General features: G+C 43.6%; 2 protein-coding genes and 2 pseudogenes across 6 annotated transcripts in view; 2 read left to right on the top strand and 2 right to left on the bottom strand.

The window, feature by feature from the left end:
• LOC101040877 (class I histocompatibility antigen, B alpha chain-like) overlaps nt 1–22435 on the bottom strand; it is a 361503-nt gene that overhangs the window by 104452 nt on the left and 234616 nt on the right. The gene's annotated exons all lie outside the window — the stretch shown is intronic.
• The window catches only part of LOC101050865 (patr class I histocompatibility antigen, A-126 alpha chain-like), a 99836-nt gene that overhangs the window by 49125 nt on the left and 28276 nt on the right, over nt 1–22435 (bottom strand). The window lies entirely within an intron of this gene.
• On the top strand, nt 4241–6274 carry LOC141584105 (G1/S-specific cyclin-E1 pseudogene; annotated as a pseudogene).
• On the top strand, nt 10280–21759 carry LOC141584104 (G1/S-specific cyclin-E1 pseudogene; annotated as a pseudogene).

Here is a 22435-nt window from a genome sequence, read left to right as displayed (position 1 = left end):
GATAGATAGATAGATAGATATAGATATAGATATATCCTATTAGTTCTGTCTCTCTAGAGAACGCTGACTAATACAGGCAGGTAGTGGGGGAGCCAGGGATCTGAAGTCTCACTCCCATCTGCCTTTGACCTCACAGCAGGACAACTCAGCCTTACTGAGTTTTCATTACTTAGCCTTGTAGTATAGTTTGAAGTCAGGTAGTGTGATGCTTCCAGCTTTGTTCTTTTTGCTTAGGATTGTTTTGACTATGTTGGCTCTCTTTTGGTTCCATATGAAGTTTAAGGTGAATTTTTCCAGTTCTGTGAAGAAGGTCATTGGTAGCTTGATGGGGATAGCATTGAATCTATAAATTACTTTGGTCAGTGTGGCCATTTTCACAGTATTGATTCTTCCTAACCATGAGCATGGAATGTTTTTCCATCTGTTTGTGTCCTCGCTTATTTCATTGAGCAGTGGTTTGTAGCTCTCCTTTACTGGGTCTTTTACATCCTTTGTTAGTTGTATTCCCAGGTATTTTATTCTCTTTGTAGTAATTGTGAATGGGAGTTTGCATTAGATTTGGCTCTCTTTTAGTCTGTTATTGATATATAGAAATGCTTGTGATTTCTGAACATTGATTTTGTATCCTGAGACTTTGCTGAAGTTGCTTGTCAGTTTCAGCAGATTTTGGGCTGAGATGATGGGGTCTTCTAAATATACAATCATGCCATTTGCAAACAGAGACAATTTGACTTCCTCCTTTCCTAATTGAATACGCTTTATTTCTTTTTCTTGCCTGATTGCTCTGGCTAGAACTTCCCATACTATATTGAATAGGAGTGGTGAGTGAGGACAGCTTTGTCTAGTGCCAGATTTCAAAGGGAGTGCTTCCAGTTTTTGCCCATTCAGTATAATATTGGCTATGCATTTGTCATAAATAGTTTTTGTTATTTTGAGATACATTCCATTAATACCTAACTTACTGAGAGTTTTTAGCATAAAGTGCTGTTGAATTTTGTCAAAGGCCTTCTCTGCATCTATTGAGATAATCATGTGGTTTTTGTTTTTGGCTCTGTTTATGTGGTGGATTACATTTATAGACTTGTGTATGTTGAACCAGCCTTGCATTCCTGGGATGAAGCCTACTTGATCGTGATGGGTAAGCTTTTTGATGTGCTGTTGCAATTGGTTTGCCAGTATGTTATTAAAGATTTTTGCATCTATGTTCGTCATGGATGTTGGCCTGAAGTTTCTTTTTTTGTTGAGTCTCTGCTCGGTTTTGGTATCAGAATGATGTTGGTCTCATTAAATGATTTGGGAAGAATTCCCTCTCTTTGTATTGTTTGGAATAGTTTCAGAAATAATGGTACAAGCTCTGCTTTGTATGTCTGGTAAAATTCAGCTGTGAACCCATATGGACCTGGGATTTTTTTGGTTGGTAGTCCATGCCACCAACCAAAGATCATCTGATCTTTGACAAACATGACAAAAACAAGCAATGAAGAAAGGATTCTCTGTTTAATAAATGGCACTGGGAAAACTGGATACCCATGTGCTGAAAGCAGAAACTGGACCCCTTCCTGAAGCCTTATACTACAATTAACTCCAGATGGATTAAAGACTTAAACATAAGACCTAACACCATAAAAACCCTAGAAGAAAACCTAGGCAAAACAATTCAGGACATAGGCATAGGCAAGGACTTCATGACTAAAACACCAAAAGCATTGGCACCAAAAGCATTGGCAACAAAAGCCAAAATAGACAAATGGGATCTAATTAAACTCTAGAGCTTCTACACAGCAAAAGAAACAATCATAAGAGTGCACTGGTAACCAACAGAATGGGAAAAAAATGTTGCAATCTAACCATCTGACAAAGGGCTTATATCCAGAATCTACAAAGTACTAAAACAGATTTACAAGAAACAAACAAACAAACCCATTCAAAAGTGGGCAAAGGACATGAACAGACACTTTTCAAAAGAAGACATATAGGAAGCCAACAAAAATATTTTTTAAATGCTCATCATCACTGATTATTAGAGAAATGAAAATCAAAACCACATTGAGATACCATCTCACGCCAGTTAGAATGGTGATCATTAAAAAATCTGGAGACAACAGATGCTGGAGAGGATGTGGAGAAATATAAAGACTTTTACATTGTTGGTGGGAATGTAAATTAGTTCAACCACTGTGTAAGACAGCATGGTGATTCCTCAAGGACCTAGAAATAGAAATTCTGTTTGACCCAGCAATCCCATTATTGAGTATACATCCGATGGATAATAAATCGTTCTATTATAAAGACACATACACATGTATGTTCATTGTGGCACTGTTTACAATAACAAAGACCTGGAATCAACCCAAATGCTACTCAATGATAGACTGGACAAGGAAAATGTGGCACATATACACCATGGAATACTATGCAGCTATAAAAAAAATGAGTTCATGTCCTTTGTAGGGACATGGATGAATTTGAAAACCATCATTCTCAGAAAACCAACACAAAAAGAACAGAAAATCAAACACCACATGTTCTCAATCGTAGTCGGGTGTTGAACAATGGAAACACATGGACACAGGGAAGGGAGCATCACACACTGGGGTCTGTTGCAGGAGACTAGGGGAGAGACAGCAGGGAGTAGGGAGGTTGGGGAGGAATAACATGGGGAGAAATGTCAGATATAGGTGACGAGGGGATGGAGGCAGCAAACCATATTGCCATATACACACCTATGCAACAATCCTGCATGATCTGCACATGTACCTCAGAACCTAATGTACAATAAAATATATCTATATATATAAAATAAAATAAATAAATAAGAAAATGTAGCACTTACACATAACATAGACACACATGTGTTCCATTTTCAGTTAGGATTTTAAAAATACTGACAATCAGGAATTGTGCTTCAGGAGTGGTGCTGATGCAGAGAAAAGAAGCCATGGGGTGGGGGCTGTCAGGTGTGGGAGAAGCGATGTCTCCTTCACCCCCACTCTAGTGTCCTCTCCTGAAGGATAGACAGTCACTTTCAGAATTGGTGAGTCCTCTACCATGCCTGTTTAACTGAAGAGAAAATATGGCATGGTCAGAATAAGGCATGAAAAGGGGAAAGTGAGGCAGGAACACATGGCACACATGCAGATGCTGGTGTACTGTGTAGGTTCAGAGGACAGACTCGGGGCTGAGGGAAGGGAAGGGATGTAATATGATGAGAGAAGGGAGAGACCCCACACAGAGGTCAGGAAGACAGCCCAACACAGAATCCAAGGCCAGGGGGCGTGAACCAGTCAAGTGTCCATTACACATCAGGTGCCCATGACCTACATGATGGGTTTGAGGACAAACATATTAAGGAACAGGGAGGACCTAAGTGTTTCATAAGCTCAGAACTCACTGTGGAGGAGATGTCTGTCTCATCAGACAGCTCCTAACACTCACTCAAAGCGATGCTGCCCATCACTGAGGATCCTGGCATCATTCTCATGTGACGCAAATGTGATGAACAGACCCTGTGCCAAACCAGCCTTCTCTGGCCACCTGAAAGGAGACAGAGAGTAGAAACAGAGAACCTCAAAGGGGGAAGACACCCAGAGGAAGGAATGAGGATGTAAAGTATAAAAAGATACAAAAAATAAGGAATGGGAGAGTGGGTGACCTTCTGGGTGTGAGGCTAACCTGATGCAGGTAGGTGTCAGAATCCTCATGCATGTCATAGATAAAGGCAATGTTCATCCACTTGATGTCTATGATATGGCCACATAGGTTGGTAACCACAAAATTGGTCATTGAAAATCTTTTGTGGTCATTCCTGGACACACGCGCAGAACAGCAAACAATTGTAGTCACCTGAGGTGGTTCCTTGGCTTCCTGTTCAGTTTTCCTTAGGCCTCAACTGCTGCCATCACTGCCGGCTGCCCTCCCCATTCCCCTAAATTTCAGATGGGTGTGAGAAGGTCAGGGTGGGAAGAAATAGTGGATGGTGGATTGAGGTGCCATTTCCCACCATTGGTGGTGGCGAGGGGACAGATTCATAAGCTGGCATTGAAGAGGCTCCTGCCCTTTGCACAGCGTGTTTGGTCACCCCAGTGCTCAGGCTGAACCCTGAGAAGCAAGAGGAACTTGACTGTCTACAGAAAGTGACAGTCCTGAGAAGGAGTGTAAGTGCCTGCAGGGTGATCACTAAGGTCACCTGAGAGGTGAGACAGGCGTCTGGTCCTAGACTTGGGGAACTTCTCCAGCAATTATGCAGTTTGTCATCTGTGCCCGGCATTTCCCTTTCGTGTCTGACTTTGGCTTGGAGGAACAGGGTCTGAGGAGTGCGGGGTGAGGAGGTAAGGTCTGGGTGAAGCTCGAGTTGCCAGTTGGCAGGGATATTCCCACCAACCTGGTCCTTGTTGTCTGATCCATTTTCTGTGCCAAGAGTCCTGGAACTTGGGGGCTGGGGGGCGGGCAGAGGCCTGGCAGAGCCGGTGTCAGCAGGTCTCCTCCATTCTGATGTCACCACTTCAGAGCACCTGGAGGAAAGCAGCTCCTCTGTGGAGTCCTCAGGTGTCCCTGCAGCTTCTTCTGTTGTCAGCCTTGCCTGTGTGCCTCTGTGTGCTGTGTGTGATGCTGAAAAGCATCACCAGGCACTTGCTTGGGTATCCTCGTTCCCTCCTGTGACACACCCACCCACTGCCCACAGAGTCCAGCCACCGCAGGGAAATTAGAACCATGGCTACAAGAATCCTCCCAGACTCCAGCATGTCAGGTTCCCAGTCTGGGTAAAGAGGTGCCCCCTACAACTTCTCTGCCTTTATGGAGAAGGTGACTCACCATTTTCATTACTTTGGCAGCATCTGTGATTCCATGAACCGCAGCTCTAGCTCTGTGGAAATCCCCTGTGCCTATATAAGCAGACTTCACTGTTATGGCTTGCACTCAAATAACTCAAGCGATTCATTTACAATTTGTACAGTCCCTGTGGGGAAAGGGAGGGAGAGTTAGATACCATCGCATTTTTCTACCTGCTAAGCAATTGTAAGTGAGATGTTGCTTTTTAAAGGCATGCTTCCTCCTGCTCACCTCCTGCCTCCTGCCTTGACAGGTGCATACCCGCCTGCCCTGGAGACAGGTCCAGGCCTGAGGTCTGTGCCTGAGCCCTGCGCCATGCCCAGGGAGAGGACGGGAGGATGTGAAAGAATGGGGCAGCAGGGAAGAGGGAAGTGGCACTGATTTCTCTGTTTGTTCCAGAAAGATATTTCTTGGCCATTTTGTACACCTCCTTCCCTAGCTGGCTTTTGTCTTTTTCAGAAACCAGTGGAGAAATTGCCAATATTGACAGGACTGGGAGAGGCCAGGGTGGCATTCAGCCTTGGGACATTTATACAGTCTGTGCAAACCCCTGCTGCTTGATCCCCACATCTGACAAAGAAGAGGATGGGCTGGCCTAACCGAATTCTATGCATATGTCTCAGCATTTCACATGATCCAGAGCCTCACCACTGCCTATACAGACATGGGCAAACTGAGAAGAGGTCTGGAAAATCATGTTTAACAAGCAAAAGTCATACTATGGGAAGCCCTCTATGCCATGGCACCCTCTTCTGCAGCCTCTTCTGGATTGGCTAATGGAGGTGCATGAGGTCTACAGACTTCACAGGGAGATAGTTTACTTGACCCAGGATTGCTTTGATCAACACATGACAGCACAGAATGTTGTAAAATCACTTTTACAGATGATTGGAATTTTATCTTTATTTATTGCAGCCAAACTTGAGGAAATATGTTCTTCACAGTTGTACCAGTGTGCAACTTTGGGGCTTGTTCAGGACATAAAATTCTTACTGTGGAATGAGTGAGTATAAAAGCCCCTGAGTGGTGTTTAAGTCCCCTGGCCACTGTGTCCTGGCTGAATGTATACATGCAGGTGGCATCTCTAAATGACTTACACAAAGTGCTATTCCCACAGCGTCCCCAGCAAATGTTCACAGATTGCAGAGCTTTTAGATCTCTGTGTGCTGGATGTTGACTGCTTAGAATTTTCTTAGGATATGCTCACTGCTTCTGCCTCGTATTTCTTTTCACTTGAATTGATGCAAAAGGTTTAAGAGCATCAGTGATGTGACAGAGAGAACTGTGTCAAGTGGATGGTTCCATTTGCCATGGTTATAAGGAGACCGGGAGCTCAGAACTGAAGCACTTCACAGGGGTTCCTGCTGAAGACGCACACAGCATACAGACCCACAGACACATCTTGGATTTGCTGGACAAACCCAAAGAGAATCACATCGTTTGAAGAAAATAGGATTTCTCCTCTCCCCATTGAGGTTCTCACCCTTCTCCACAGAGCAGAAAAATGCACAGCAGAGGACAGGGAACACTGTGGACACACCAACATTCCCCACCAAAGACAGTTGTGTGGAAGAGGCTGCTCACCTCTCTTCCATCTGCTGCAGCTGAGGTGTGAGTTGGCTTTTACGGACATGTAAATGGAAGACTGCATCTCTTCTCAGTTGACGTATTTCTGTGATAGGATTGGACAGGGAGAAGTGGTTTGTGTTGACTACTTAGAATTTTCTTTTTCTTTTCTTTTTCTTTCCTTTTTTTTTTTTTTTTTTGAGATGGAATTTCATGCTTGTTGCCCAGGCTTGAGTGCAATTGTGAGATCTTGGCTCACTGCAACCTCCACCTCCCAGGTTCTAGCGATTCTCCTGCCTCAACCTCTCCAGCAGCTGCGAGTATAGGTGCCTGTCACCACACCCGGCTAATGTTTTGTGTTTTTAATAGACAGGGTTTCATCATGTTGGTCAGGCTGGTCTCAAACTTCTCACCTCAGGTGATCCACACACCTCAGCCTCCCAAAGTGCTCAGATTACAGGCAGGAGCCACCATGCCCAGAGGCTTAGACTTTTTAAATAAGTGAGTCAAGTACACCAGCCTTCTCCAGACACCAGTGAATGCTCCGGATGCTGCCAAGAAGGGTGACACTAGACTTGATTGGTTGTTGACACAAATAGCACCGGCTTGAAGGTGAGGAGCGCAACTGTTGCTGTTGGTCTCTCCTCAGATGTTCTGCGCTGTGCGGTACTGAGTGGGGCAAAAGCGTTTTGTGATGCAGAGCCCACAACCAGCTGGGCTGGGGCTGCCTTTCTCACACTATCAGTGAACAATGCATAATGCCTTTTATGAATGCTTGTTTTGTAAGTAGAGCTGCTATGGCTATCTCTCTCTCTCTCTCTCTCTCTCTCTCTCTCTCTCTCTCTCTCTCTCTCTTTGAGATGGTGTCTTGCTTTGTCACCCAGGCTGGAGTGCAGTGGCACAATCTTGGCTCACTGCAATCTCCACCTCCTTGGTTCAAGTGATTCTCCTGCTTCAGCCTCTTCAGCACCATTGATGGCAGTGGTACAGAAGTCATTTCCACATTCAATGGAATTCTTAAGTACAATTTCTTTCCTAGGCCTGGCTAAAAGTCATAGTCTGTAACCAGTGTTCTTTAAATCCTTACCAAAATTTAATTGTAAAGAAGAAATGGGCAGGCACAGTGGCTCAATATCTGTAATCCCAGCACTTTGGGAGGCCAAGACAGGCAGATCACCAGGTCAGGAGTTTGAAACCAGCCTAGCTAATATGGTGAAACCCCGTCTCTACTAAAAATACAAAAATCAGCCAGTCATGGTTGTGCATGCCTGTAATCTCAGCTGTTATGGAGGCTGAGGCAGGAGAATCATTTGAATCTGGGAGGCAGAGATTGTAGTGAGCTGAGGTCAAGCCATTGCACTCCAGCCTGGGTGACAAAGTGAGACTCCATCTCAAAAAAATTATAATTATTTGTTTGGAGAACTTGTTACTGTAGTGGCCTAAAGCTGTGATTTTAAGAAGAAAACACACAGTAAAGTTCCATGTAGCTGAAGGGCATGATGTTAGTATACAGTCTGTTCCCTGGCCATTGATGGTACCACTAAGTGCCTTACTAATGGTCACTGTCCACCTGAAGGCCTAATGTGTACAGCTCCCATCATTGTTATTATTATTACTTTGAGAGAGAGTCTCACTCTGTCACTCAGTGTGGAGTGCAATGGTGCAATCTCAGGTCACTGCAACCTCTGCCTCCCAAGTTCAAGAGATTCTCCTGCCTCAGCCTCCCAAGCAGCTGGAATTACAAGCATTGTATCATATTTTGTTGGATATTATTGAGGTGGTGACCTTATTAAGTCTTGTGTTTCCCTTCTAACAATGCTTCAGCATGTGTAGCTACATACAAGGGAGGTTGAATGAATACATAAATGACACGTGTGGTTTTTTTAAAAGCTATACCTTTGGATTAAGGCAAACTCTAGGATATTTAAGTGAATTCCCTGAGGAATGTGAACACTGTAAACAGGTGAGTGCATTATTCTCTACTTCCTTTTCTGCACAGAGCAGTTGTTCACCAACATCCACCCTGACCCCTGCACCAGGAAGCGACCACGACAGGTATGGCCTTTGCTCCTTCACCATCTGGCTTCTGCTTGGGTTTGGATGACAGCAGGCACCTGCAGGAGCTGGGAATGTGGGAGAAGTAACTCAAGTTTTCATTTCCCTGACTTCCTCTGGGCAGCTCTGTAGTTCTGTAATCATTGCCGTTCTCTACCTACAGCTACAGACGCTTGGAGCTGCCCCTAATGAAAGCTACAGATTTCCCTGAGTTCTGGAAACTGCTGCCTTCCTTGCTCTTTCAAGCTTAGAGATGAGAACAGTTTCCTGCTGGGGATCATCCCAGGGAGCTTCAGCACCCCTTGTGACTTTCTTAGCCCTGCTGGCAACTGTGTAAAAGGTGTCATCTCAGGCGGGGTGCAGTGGCTCCTACCTGTAATCCCAGCACTTTGGGAGACTGAGGTGGGTGAATCACCTGTGATTGGAAGTTCAAGACCAGCCTGACCAACATGGAGAAACCCCATCTCTACTAAAAATACAATAGTAGCCGGGCATGGTGGTGCATGCCTGTAATCCCAGCTACACAGGAGGCTGAGGCAGGAGAATCACTTGAACATAGGAGGCAGAGGTTGCAGTGAGCCAAGATCACACCTTTGGACTTCAACCTGGGCAACAAGAGTGAAACTATCACAGAAAGAAGAAAAAGTGCCATCTCTTTCCTGTCAGGTTCCTGACCACACAGTGCTCCCACGAAAGTGGGAGTGACAAGAATGTATTTAAGGCATTGCACCGACACATCTATTCATGATGTTAACTCAAAAAATTGACTTACTACAATAAAAGGGAAAGATAAGAGTATTCTGGAAACAGAGCAGGAAGGAAGGCAAAGGTGGAAACCATCAATTTAGGGCATCTAAGAAGCCCCAAGTGCAGAGGCTGCCCTGAGTCTTTAGTGGACAAGAAACAGAACACACGACCCAAGAGTGAGAGACAGAGCCTGGCCAGAGCAGGATGATAACAGCTCTCCTACAGGATACTATTCCTGTAAATCTCTAATGAGGGGGATGATGTCAGCATGTGACAATACAGACACACACAACGTGGAATTAAGGGTGGCATGGAGAGCTGACATTCTCAGCCCTTGACCTCCATGGACTTGGAGAAAGGCTCAGCCTGGAGATGTGTGAGGCCTCCGACCTGGAGCAGCATGTACGTCCTGGGTCTGGTCCTCCTCTTCCCACAGTCAAATCAGCATAATCTTGGCTGAGTAGAAACCCTTGGCCTGGCCTCTCAAGGGGGCTTTCCCATTAGGTCCTGAGTGGGAAGTCACAAGTGCTGATGGCTAAAAATTTTAGTGACAGTAATTGTTTTTTCTTACGAATTTTTTTCAAAAATATTTAAAGCGTAGATAATTGTGTCCAATCTGTTCTATTTTGTGCTCAGTCGTTTCACCATGTGAGGAAAGCAGATTTTCAGGTATTTCCCCATCCCGATGAGGGATCTATAAAAACCTGGAATTGGCCAGGTGCAGTGGCTCACTCCTGTAAACCCAGCTCTTTAGGAAAGCCGAGAAGGGTGGATCACAAGGTCAAGAGTTCGAGAACAGCTTGGCCAACATACTGAAACCCATCTGTATGAAAAATACAAAAATTAGCTGGCCCTGGTGGCATATAGGGTGCAGCCCTAAAGGCACTGTGAGCCCCTCCCTGCTGGTGTAGAGACGAGAAACTGTAGAAATAAAAGACACAGACACAGAGATAGAGAAAAGAGAGTTTGGGCTCAGGTGTCCACTGTCAACCAAAGCCTAGAGACATGCAGTGGCCCTGAGTGCCTGGACACTGACTTTTATTGAGTACAAAGCAGTGGGCAGGGAAAGTAGGGTGAGGTAATGGTGGTTGGTGATAGGGTCAGGTAAGTCACGTGTCTTGCAGACAGGGGCCCAGGACTCTCAAGTAGCCAAGATGAGGAGAAAACCTAATGGGTCAGTGCTTTCGCATATTTTTTAGAAATGTCAAGGACATTAATTCTTATCTTCTGAGAAAAAGAGAAACCAGGTTCAGAAGTAGAGCGTGAGTGGACATGGAATGTGACTGCTGAAGCACAGCGTCACATAGAGACAGTTAAGCTCCTGGATGTCTGCGGGCTTTCCTGACAGCCATCAGGCCTTGCCACACAAGCTTGGAGAAGCAGACTTTTCTCCTAACTTCCCCAGGAAAGATATTTCTTGGCCATTTTGTACACCTCCTTCCCTAGCTGGCTGAACAGCAGGTACTTTCCCAGAGCTGGCACGGCTGTACAGCCAAGGCGCCCTCCAGCAGCCCTTATGCAGGCATGACAGAGGGCTTAGAGCATCTTGCCTTAAGGTCACTTTGTTCTCAATGCCACCTCAGTTCCATGTTTCATAACCCGATAGTCATTAGTAAAATTAAAGGTTATATTGAGTATATAGCTTTATGATTATAAGTGAGTAACCATACGATTATATATGATTATATAAAGGAATCACTATGTGCCTATATTTCTAATTCTTTTCTAAATCAATATTTATATGGGAATAGGCTGAGGCTTCAGACCCTTGCCACAGCCCTTGTGGGGCTTTTCCACAACAGTGGCGGGCCCCTGTAATATCAGCTACTCGGCAGGTTGAGTCAGGATAATCACTTCAATCTGGGAGGCAGAGACTGCAGTGAGCCAAGACTGTGCCATTGTACTCCAGCCTGGGCGATAGAGTGAGACTCTGTCAAAACAAACAAACAAATAAAACAAACCTGGAGTGAAGAATTTCTTTATGTGCATACCTTTTTTCTTGTGTGCACTGCCTTTCATTCACACTTTTGTGTATTCACACATTTGCAACTGCACTTTTTGCTATTAATTTAGAATCACTTATTAATTCCACAATCAAGTTAATAAAATGTCATTGGGAATTAAAAGTAAATTTTACATGTATTTTCTCAAAATTCATTACATGATACATTTATTCATTCTAAACCCATGTCAAATTCATCCTTAAACATCATCTTTTATTAAAGTTTCTTTCATTTATTAATTCAATCATATGCCATTGAGGTTTACAGCAAGAGGCATCAAAGAAGGTAGAATGTTCCCATCTGTTCAGGAATTAATGGAAGTAGAAAGATGTGAGGGGCAAAGGGACAAGAGCCCTCAGAGAGGTAGAACAGATATAATGACACCTGCCTCCCTGGTTAGAAACCAACTTCCAGGATTCAGGTTCAGGATTCAGGAGTAAAGTGTCCCAATATTTGGAAGGTTTCCTGGTCTCTCTCAAATTCAGGGCTAAGACCCTCACACACATTACTTTGAGTATCCAAGCTTAGAATGTGACTGCCTCTGGGATATTTCATGCTAAAAAAGAACAAAAAACAAAAACAAAACAAAAAAAAAAACTAGCAGGTGTAGACGGAGGGGCTAGAGGGCACCAGCCACCCTTCCATGGAACTCTCTTCAAGGCACCAACCTGAGCTCGATTACTTATGTTGGCCACATCCTCAGAAATTCAGAGAAATGGCTGTGTTGTCTCTGAGTGGAAGTGAAGGGAGGCCACTGGGCAGTCAGAGATTTTGAATCCCTGTGTCTTTCCCTCCATCTCAAACAGAGACCACTTGTGGAAGTCCAAGAAAAAAAGACACGAATGTCAGAGGTGTATCCAGGCCCATGGATCCATTGTTATCAGGGGACTGAAGCCAAGTGGCCCAACAGTAATGAAGTCTGAGGCCTTGGTCACCCTAAAGCTCCCCCTGATTAGAAACTGCCTCTCACTGCCATCAGGGACCTCAGGAGCTGGACATGGCCTTTTTTGTCATGTTTGATGAGGAGCTGGAGGGGTCCCAGAGCATATAGACCTTTATCGAATTGGAGCCGGAGTGGAGTCAGGCAAAACTCTGTACTGATTCAGAGGCACCGAGAGTGAAATAAAGTCTCCACTCAGAGCTTCCATTAGCACATCGGGCGCAGTAGCAATTCCTTTCTGCTGTTGCTATATTTGCTCTGTGACAGCTGGTGCTTGAAGGAAGGAGAAATCATTATGCATGCAGGAAAGCACATGCAATGAGAAAACTGGGACATGATTCATAAGGCAAGAGGGACTCTTTTCTCTTTCATAGTAGATGTGGGACTCCCTGTCATCTTTGTCCTGATGCCCCAAGTGCAGAAGGTAAACTTTCCTGCTCTAGGTTGAGTGACCAAAAATGGGAGCTGAAATTCAGAGAATCAGTGGAAGCCTCTCTCTCCATCCCCCAACCCAGTAAATCTAAGGCAAGGGCCTAGGGCTCTTGAATTTTATTTTCACCAGCATTTTTCTTCTCTGGTTAAGAAAATAACCAAATGGCTGAGCATGGTGGCTTACACCTGTAATTCTAGCACTTGGGAAGCTGAGGTGGGAGCATTACCTGAGGTCAGGAATTTGAGACTAGCCTGGCCGACATTGCAAAACCACATCTCTATGAAAAATACAAAAATTAGCCAGTTGTAGTGGCATGCATCTGTAGTCCCAGCTACTCAGAAGACTGAAGCAGGAGAATCACTTGAACCTGGAAGGTGGAGGTTGCAGGCAGCTAAGATCCTGCCACTGTGCTCCAGCCTGTGTTATAGAGTCAGATCCTGTCTCAAAAAAGAAAGAGAGAGAGAGAGAAGAAGAAGAAGGAGGAGGAGGAGGAAGAGGAGGAGGAGGAAGAGGAGGAGGAGGAGGAGGAAGGAGGGAGTGGGGAGGGAGGGAGGGAAGGAGGAAGGAAAGAAGGAAGGAAAGAAGGAAGGAAGGAAGGAAGGAAAATAGAGAAAATAACCAAATGCATAAAAATCAAGGTTTGCAATTCTGCATTTCTTCTGGCACCCAGAGTACTGGACTAGACCAAGGGTGCCATGTGCTTGTCACTGCTCCACCACTCAATGGCTGTGACCACAGGGGAATCTCTCCAAGTCCTGGTGCTTTTTAATTCATTTGTGAGACATGGATAAACACATTTGTTCTAGTGAGAATAAAAAAGAACACATCTCATCCTTACTGAGATGCAGTGAGGGTCTCTCCAGTACCAAGGGGTAAATGCAGAGAGAAGCATGCAAGTGAAGTCATTAGTTTATACGATTTTCAGAAACATCACCCTTAAAAGCAGGAAGAAAACACATCATACTTGCAAAGCCCTGGGTAAAAATCCCATTTTACTTTAGTAATTATTACAAAATAATTATTTCTCCTAATTTGTAGAAAATTAGGGGAAAACTTGCTGTCTCAGCATCTCAAAAAACTTAAATACAGCTTGTGATTATGTATCAGATTGGGACGACAAGCTTTGTTCTGAGTAAACTGAAAAGAACTGGGGACATCTCCACTTTTGAGTGAAGACCGTGGGACCCAAAGTGGCTTGGAAATGACCCTTAATCATCTATGCTTGTCAATTTTCAATTGATTCACTCAATTCTTAGAAAACCCAAATTATTCATAATCTTGAAAAAATTCCATGTCCAGATACTAAGCAGGGTAATATGTGTGTTTTAATTTGCTAGCGTGGCCATAACAAAGCACCACACAATGGGTGACTTAAAAAAGCAGAAATTGCCAGGCGTGATGGCTTATACCTGTAATCCCAGCGCTTCAGGAGGCTGAGGCAGGCAGATCACCAGGTTAAGAGATTGAGACCATCCTGGCCAACGTGGTGAAATGCTGTCTCTACTAAAAATGCAAAAATTAGCTGAGCCTGATGGCATGCATCTGTAGTCACAGCTGCTCTAGAGGTGAGGCAGGTGAATCGCTTGAACATGGGAGGTGGAGGTTGCAGTGAGCCAAGATAGCATCATTGCACTCTATCCTGAGTGACAGAGGGAGACTCTGTCTCAAAACAAAAACAATGAAACAAAACAGAAATGTATTGTGTCACACTTTTTGAGGCTGGAAGATCATGGTGTTGGCAGTGCACATTTCTTCTGTGCCTTCTTTACATGGCTTGTAGATGTCTTCTCCTTAGGTCTTCACATGGTCATTGCTCTGTGTCTGTCTGTGTCCTAATCATCTGTTTTTATAAGGACACCAGTCACATTGAATTAGGGCACCCTCACATGACCTCATTTCACCTTTATGACCTACTTAAAGACCTCTGCAAATGCAGTCACTTTCTCAGGTACTGGGATTTATGACAATAAACATGTCAATTTGGGGAGATACAATTTAGCCCATAACAGTCTGGATTATCCTTGAGATTCCATTTTCAAAATAATAAAATAGAGTCAATCTCTTTGGCTTGACTCTGTCTCTTGATACTCTGAAATTTGGTTCTTACAATGAGAACAAAAAAAGAGAGCCAAAGATTGGTGTCACCCAGAAGGTGAGCTCTCCCTAACTCTGGCTGCCCCAAGAGCCAGTGCTGTGTCATTCCTGAAAGTCTTCCTTCATTCTCGTGATTCTGGCTCCAGCTTTTCAACTGGAAAGATAATTCTCTCCCGGGGAAAAACTTCTACTGCTGTGCAGGCTTCTTTTCTTTATATTTTCAGGACAAAAAAATTTTTTTTTGATGTAATAAAAAGAATGTATGTGTCAAATTTTTCTGATAATTACTTTTATATCCTTATCAATACCCCATGTTGTGATAAATATATTGGCTTCACTTAAATGGAAGGGATGTGAAAATGGACCTTTTGAGCCTCTGGGCCTTTTCATGGGATTCAGTCCCTGCCATGGTGAGTGAAGGGAGAGAGTGACATGCATGCATCCAAGTCTCTGGTGTTTTAAATAATTGAAACAGACCTGCCCCTTATCTGTAAAGCAGAACTGTGGAGGAGGGAAGCACATCATCCCTGCTACTAGAGAGATTCCTGAAGAGAGATTTGTGAGCCCCCATTTTACCAAAAATGACACATAATTTCATCAAAAATACAGTGACAGTGTGACTGTAGATGGGGCTTTATTTAGAGCTTTGACTCCACACCTGCTTCCTAAGACATGGTCCTTCCCCAGGATACTGTATGTTAGGAACAAACAGTTCCTCTTGAGAAGTTTTACTTCTTTGTTCTTTGGAAGAAGATGATGGAAGGAGATGAGGAAAGGAGATGAGGGAAGGAGATGTTCTTTGTTCTCAAAAGCAACTTCCTTGTCTTTGTACCTCCTTATCCCTGGTTACCTTAGTCACCTGCTTGGTCACCAACTCTTCTCACCAGTCCCAATCTGTAGAAAAATATGCCCCTCCACTTACTTCCTTGTTCTTTACTCCACAAGTAATCTTTCCTGCCTTTGCTGTGCCCCCACATACCCATACCTCAGACATGTCTCTCCCTGCCATGTTTATAACCAACACACGCCTCCCATAGAATCTTATGAGAGATCATAAAAAAATTTTTGGTTACTATTTTCATGAATATCCTATTCTACCCTTGCAATTTCAACTTCTATGTGTCCTTAGATCCAAGGTGAGTATCTTGTAGCCAGGATATGGTAAGATATGAGTCATGGATAAACGCATCCATTCTAGTGAGAATATATGTGAACACATCTCATCCTTACTGAGATGCAGTGAGGGCCTCTCCAGCACCAAGGAGCAAATGCAGAGAGAAACATGAAAGTGATGTCATTAGCTTGCAGGATTTTAAGAAACATGACCCTTAAAAGCAGGAAGAAAACACACCATACTTGCAAAAAGTAAAATGGGTAAAAATCCCCTTTACTTTAGTAATGATTACATAATAATTATTTCTCATAATTTCTAGAAAATTAGGGGAAAACGTACTTCCTCAGCATCTCAAGAAACTTAAATGCAGCTTGTGATTATATATCAGATTTGGACCACAAGCTTTGTTCTAAGTAAAACTGAAAAGAGCAACCACGGGACCCAAAGGGGCTGGGAAATGACCCTTTATCATCTACACTTGTCAATTTTCAATTGATTCACTCAAGTATTAGAAAACTCAGATAATTCATAATCTTGTCCAGATATTAGGCAGGGTATTATGTGTGTTTTAATTTGTTAGGGCAGCCATAAAAAAAAGTACCACACACTGGATGACTTAAAGAATAGAAATTGCCAGGTGCACTGGCTCACACCTGTAATCCCAGTACTTTGGGGGGCTGAGGCCAGCGGATCACAAGGTCAAGAGATTGATACCACCCTGGCCAACATGATGAACCCCTGTTTCTACTAAAAATACAAAAATTAGCTGAGCGTGGTGACACAGAACATAGGAGAAAGAAAAATACCTGAAGCTCAGCTTTTTCATGGCTCCCAAAAGGCTGAGATATAAAAATAGAAATTTATAGACAAGTTAAACAAGTATCAAAAGTATTACAGAAGCATAGTTTTATGCCCTAAAACATCTGTGCTATGCCCGGTGGCCCAGGCTGTAATCCCAGCATTTTGGGAGACCAAGGCAGGTGGATCAAATGAGGCCAGGAGTTTGAGACCAGCCTGACTAACATGGTGAAATCCTGTCTCTTCCAAAAAGAAATACAAAATTATGTGAGTAAGATGGCATGCATCTGTAATCACAGCTACTCAGGAGGCTGGGGTAGGGGAATTGCTTGAATCTGGGAGGCAGATGTTGCAGTGAGCAATTGCACTCCAGTCTGGGCAACAATAGAGAAAGTCTGTCTGAAGGAGGAAGGGCAGGAATCTAGCTGACACAGTATCTGACTAGACTAATTCAAACCAAATGTCTAAATTTTGAAGTCTTTTTTTATTTGTATTTCATCAATAATTTAAAACTTACCTTTATATATTGAAGATTACTAAAGTCACATGAACTAAAAGGCATTTGAGTTGAATTTCTATTTCTATTTTCTGATAAAATATTTGATTTCAGTACATGCTTTTTTCTTTCTTTTTATCTTTTTCTTTTGTTTCTTTTTTTCTTTTTTTTTGAGTTTTGAGTTTTTTGTTTTTTTTTTTTTGTTGGACTTTTGCTCTTATTACCCATGCTGGAGTACAATTGCACAATCTCAGCTCACTGCAACCTCCACCTCCTTCGTTCAAGTAATTCTCTTGCTTCAGCCTCCAAAGTAGCTGGGATTACAGGCACCCAATGCCATTCCCAGCTAATTTTTTGCATCTTTAATAGAGATGGGATTTCATCATGTTGGCCAGGCTGGTCTCAATCTCCTGACCTCAGGTGAGCCACCTGCCTTGGCCTCCCAAAGTGCTGGGATCACAGGTATGAGCAATTGCTCCTGGCCTGCTGTTACTTTAAGCCAATTTATTAGAGCTCTTCTATGTATTTTGGTAATGGAACCATCACATAGGCACATGACACACGTAAATACATACACATACAGGCACACAGATAGAAGTAGATCTTTTACATTTATAAAATTCTTTATTTGCCAATATTATTGTTTTCTTTTCTTTTATTTTTTTTTTGAAGATAGGGTCTTCCTCTGTCACTCATACTGGAGTGCAGTGGCATGATCCTAGCTGACTGTAACCTTGAACTCCTGGGCTCAAACAATTTTCCTTCCTCAGCCTCCTGATAGCTAGTGTTGCAGAATTTTGCTCCTTCGTTCAACTATAACTGGGCTCTTGTCATATGACCAGGAAAGACTAGGCTCATGGACACATTGACGGTGAATAGAGCAGAATTTATTGGGTGAAAAGGAAATAGAAAGAAAGGGAAGAAAAACTTCTCACAAATTGAGAGGGAGTCCTGCTAACAGAACCCCAGCTCACAGATTGAATTCCAGGCCACCACAACACAAGCTGAAGTGACCAGGCTCCTCCCTGCCTGCTGAAGGTGTGAATTTATGAAAGCTCCACCCCATTCTCCCAGTGTGCAGGGGGGTTGGTGATTCTCTGGTGACCCTTTGTTAATCTGTGTACACATTTGGCTAGTGTAGACACTAGGACTCCAGGGTCTCACCATGCCCGGCTAATGTTTTTCTTTTTTCTGTGTAACCAGGCTGGTCTCCAACTGCTGAAGCCAAGTGATCATCCCACCTGAGCTTCTCAAAGTGCTGAAATTACAGGCAGGAACCACCATGCCTTGCCTGGCTGGTGTGCAGTGGCACAATTTTGGCTCAATGCAACCTCTGCCTCCTGGGTTCAAATGATTCTCCTGCCTCAGCCTCCCAAGTAACTGAGACTACAGGTGCGCACCACCACAACTGGTCAATTTTATTTATTTATTTATTTATTTATTTATTTTTTAGTAGAGACGGGTTTCAACATGTTACCCAGGATGGTTTCGATCTCCTGACTTCATGATCTGCCCACCTCAGCCTCCCAAAGTACTGGGACTGCAGGCATGAGCCACCATGCCCAGCCTATCATAGGATCTTATAAAGAGATCAATTGGATTTAGATAAGTGCTTTTAGTTTGGTCTGTGTCTTTTAACTGGACCATTGGATTCAGGGTAGAGCCCAAACTGAATTTTGGGTTCTCAAAAAGAGAGTAAGGCCTTGGGGACCTGGCCATGCAATATTTTCAGTGTGTTTTGCTACAAAAACATTCTCCCAAGGCTGAGGGGAACCCAGTGCCAATCAGCCCATTTCTGTGATCAGCCCATTTCCCAGCCATTATATACACCAAAGTCAAGTATTCTCACAATACAAAGTGATTTCTGATGCCATCCAAAGCCAAAATTACGTCACGCAATGCAAAGGAACAGAGTTTTAGATCTGAGAGGTCTTTGTTCTCTCTTGGATTTCCTCTTGGGATTCCCTGAGGAAAAAACAGCAGTTTTTCACAAAAAGGAGTCTGTGGTGCCTTTTGTGTTTTTCTTAAGGAATCCCAGGCTATTTGAATTTTATTTTATTTTATTTTTTCCTTATATGGCACCAAGGTTGGTAAGAGGAAAGAGGGGCTGATAGAAATAAATAGGGAAAGCCGGGCACAGTGGCTCACTAATTCTAGTACTTTGAGCCCAAGGCAGACAGATGACGAGGTCAGGAGTTCCAGACCAGCCTGGCCAACATAGTAAAACCCCATTTCTACTAAAAATGCAAAAACTAGCCAGGTGTGGTGGCATGTGCCTGTAATCCCAGCTACTCAGGAGGCTGAGGTGGGAGTATTGCTTGAACCCAGGAAGCAGAAGATGCAGTGAACGGAGACCACGTCGTTGCACTCCAGCCTCCGGCCTGGGCAACAACATGAGATTCCATCCAAAAAAAGAAAAAGAAGAAAGAAAGAAATAGGTAAACAGAAAGTGCATGTGATTAGCAAGGGGTTTAAGAAGAGAAACATTTAGTTGACTGAGAAATGTTTATGCAGAGAGAACAGAGACCTTAAAACAATATATACACATAAAGTCCAAAGTATTAGTTTTAATTAAGTCAAGTTTTGACTATTGAGGTAAAAAAAAAAAAAGTCCTTTCACATCTCTTATTACCATATGTTAGCCAGGAGGAGCAGTTGATATTCCTGGCTTTTCACCTTCTTTACCAAAAGGTATCCTCCCAAGTGCCTTAACCAAAGTTATGATTATGAGGCCACAGGGTGGGTGGCCTTTGTTCTCTGATGAGGTAGTAAACCTGAGCCATGGCAGAAGTGTTTAATTTTTTTTTTTTTTTTTTTTTTTTTGAGACAAAGTCTTGCTCTGTTTTCTAGGCTGGAGTGCAGTGGCATGATCTTGGCTCACTGCAACCTCTGTCTCTCAGATTCAAGCAATTCTCCTGCCTCAGCCTCACAAGTAACTGGGACTACAAGTGCATGCCACCATGCCAGGCTAATTTTTGTATTTTTAGTAGAGATGGGGTTTCACCATGTTGGCCAGGATGACTGACCATCTCATCTCTCCACTGGTAATGGGGCAGCAGGAAAGAGAAGGTGGTACTGATTTTTCTGTTTGTTCCAGAGAGAAGGAAAGAGTGTGTGTGTGTGTGTGTGTGTGTGTGTGTGTGTGTGTGTGTGTGTGTTCAGAATTCAGTAGATAACTTGCCAATATTGACAGGACTGTGAGAGGCCAGTGTGGCATTAAGCTTTGGGACAGTAATGCAGTTTGTGAAAACCCCTGCTCCTTGATCCCCACATCTGACAAAGAAAAGGTAGCATGGTTTACCCATTTTATGTATAGGCCTCATTGTTTCTTTCTTTTTCTTTTTCTTTCTTCTTCTTCTTCTTCTTCTTTTTTTTTTTTTTTTTTTTTTTGAGTCAGAGTTTCACTCTTGCTGCCCAGACTGGAGTGCAACAGCGTGATCTCAGCTCACTGCAACCCCTGCTTCCGAGTCTCAAGCAATTATCTGCCTTAGCCTCCCAAGTAGCTGGGATTACAGGCACCCACTACCATATCCAGCTAATTTTTTGTATTTTTAGTAGAGACAGGGTTTCACTATGTTGGCCAGGCTGATCTTGACCTCCTGACTTCAGGTGATCTGCCCTTCTCGAACTCCCAAAGTTCTGGGATTACACGTGTGAGCCACCACGGCCGGGCAAGCATCAGTGTTTCATGTGATCCAGAGCCTCACCACTGCCTATACAGATCTGGGCAGAGAAGAGGTCTAGAAAATCATATTAAACAAGCAAATGTCATACTTATGGGATGAACACTCTATGCAGTGGCACCCTCTTCTGTGGCCTCTTCTAAATTGGCTAATGGAGGCACGTGAGGTCTACAGACTTCACAGGGAAATAGTTTACTTGGCATAGGATTGCTTTGATCAATATATGACAGCACAGAATGTTGAAAATTTTTTTTACAGATTATTGGTATTTTATCTTTATTTACTGCAGCCAAACTAGAGGAAATCTGTTTTTCACAGTTGCTTGTGACTTGTTCAGGAGATAACATTCTTACTGTGGAATGAGTGAGTATAAAAGCCCCTGAGTGGTGTTTAAGTCCCCTGGCCACTGTGTCCTGGCTGAATGTATACATGCAGGTGGCATCTCTAAATGACTTACACAAAGTGCTATTGCCACAGTGTCCCCACCAAATGTTTACAGATTGCAGAGCTTTTAGATCTCTGTGTGCTGGATGTTGACTGCTTAGAATTTTCTTAGGATGTACTCACTGCTTCTGCCTTGTATTTCTCTTCACTTGAATTGACACAAAAGGTTTAAGAGCATCAGTGGTGTGAGAGAGAGAACTGTGTCAAGTGGATGGTTCCATTTGCCATGGTTATAAGGGAGACGGGGAGCTCAGAACTGGAGCACTTCACAGGGGTTTCTGCTGAAGACACACACAGCATACAGACCCACAGACACAGCTTGGATTTGCTGGACAAAGCCCAAAGAGAGCCACATTGTGTGAACAAAACAGGATTTCTCCTCTCCCCGCTGAAGTCCTCACCCCTCACCACAGAGCAGAAAAATGCACAACAGAGGAAAGGGAACACACTTTGGCCACACCAGTATTCTCCACCAACGACACTGTGTGGAAGGGGCTGCTCAGCTCTATTCTGTCTACTGCAGCAGAGGCATGTGTTAGTTTTTACAGACACGTAAATGGAAGACTGCATCTCTTCTGCAGTAGAAGTATTTCTGTGGATGACGTTGCACAGAAAGAAGTGGTTTTGATTGACGGCTTAGACTTTTCTTTTCTCAGGTTCAAGAAATTCTTCTGCCTTACCCTCTTCAGCAGCTGGGATTATAGGTGCCCACCACCACATCCAGCTGGGTTTTTTTGGTGTGTGTGTGTGTGTGTGTTTTTTTGTATTTTTAATAGAGATAGGGTTTTACCATCTTAGTCAGGCTGGTGTCAAACTCCTGATCTCAGGAGTGATCCACCCGCCTCAGCCTCCCAAAGTGCTTGGATTATAGGAATGAGCCTCCACACCTGGCCGCTTAGACTTTTAAAACAAATGAGTCAAGTACATCAGCCTCCTCCAGAACACCAGTAAGTGCTTCAGATGCTGCCAAGGAGAATAACGCTAGACTTGATTGGTTGCTGACACAATAGCACCAGCTTGAAGGTGAGGAGTGCAACTGTTGCTGTTGGTCTCTCCTCGGGGGATCTGCACTATGTGGTACTAAGTGGAGCAGGTAGTTGTGAGCAAAAGTTTTTTGTGATTCAGAGCCCACAGCTGGGGCTGCTCTTCTCACACTATCTGTTGACAATGCAGAATGCCTTTTATGAATGCTTGTTTTCTAAGTGCTGCATTCCTTTTTTTTTTTTTTTGGA

Source organism: Saimiri boliviensis, chromosome 4, assembly GCF_048565385.1.
Source record: "Saimiri boliviensis isolate mSaiBol1 chromosome 4, mSaiBol1.pri, whole genome shotgun sequence".
NCBI classification, from domain to species: Eukaryota; Metazoa; Chordata; class Mammalia; order Primates; family Cebidae; genus Saimiri; species Saimiri boliviensis.
The sequence above is the reverse complement of the archived record's forward strand: the minus strand, read 5'-3'. Positions and strand labels throughout refer to the sequence as shown.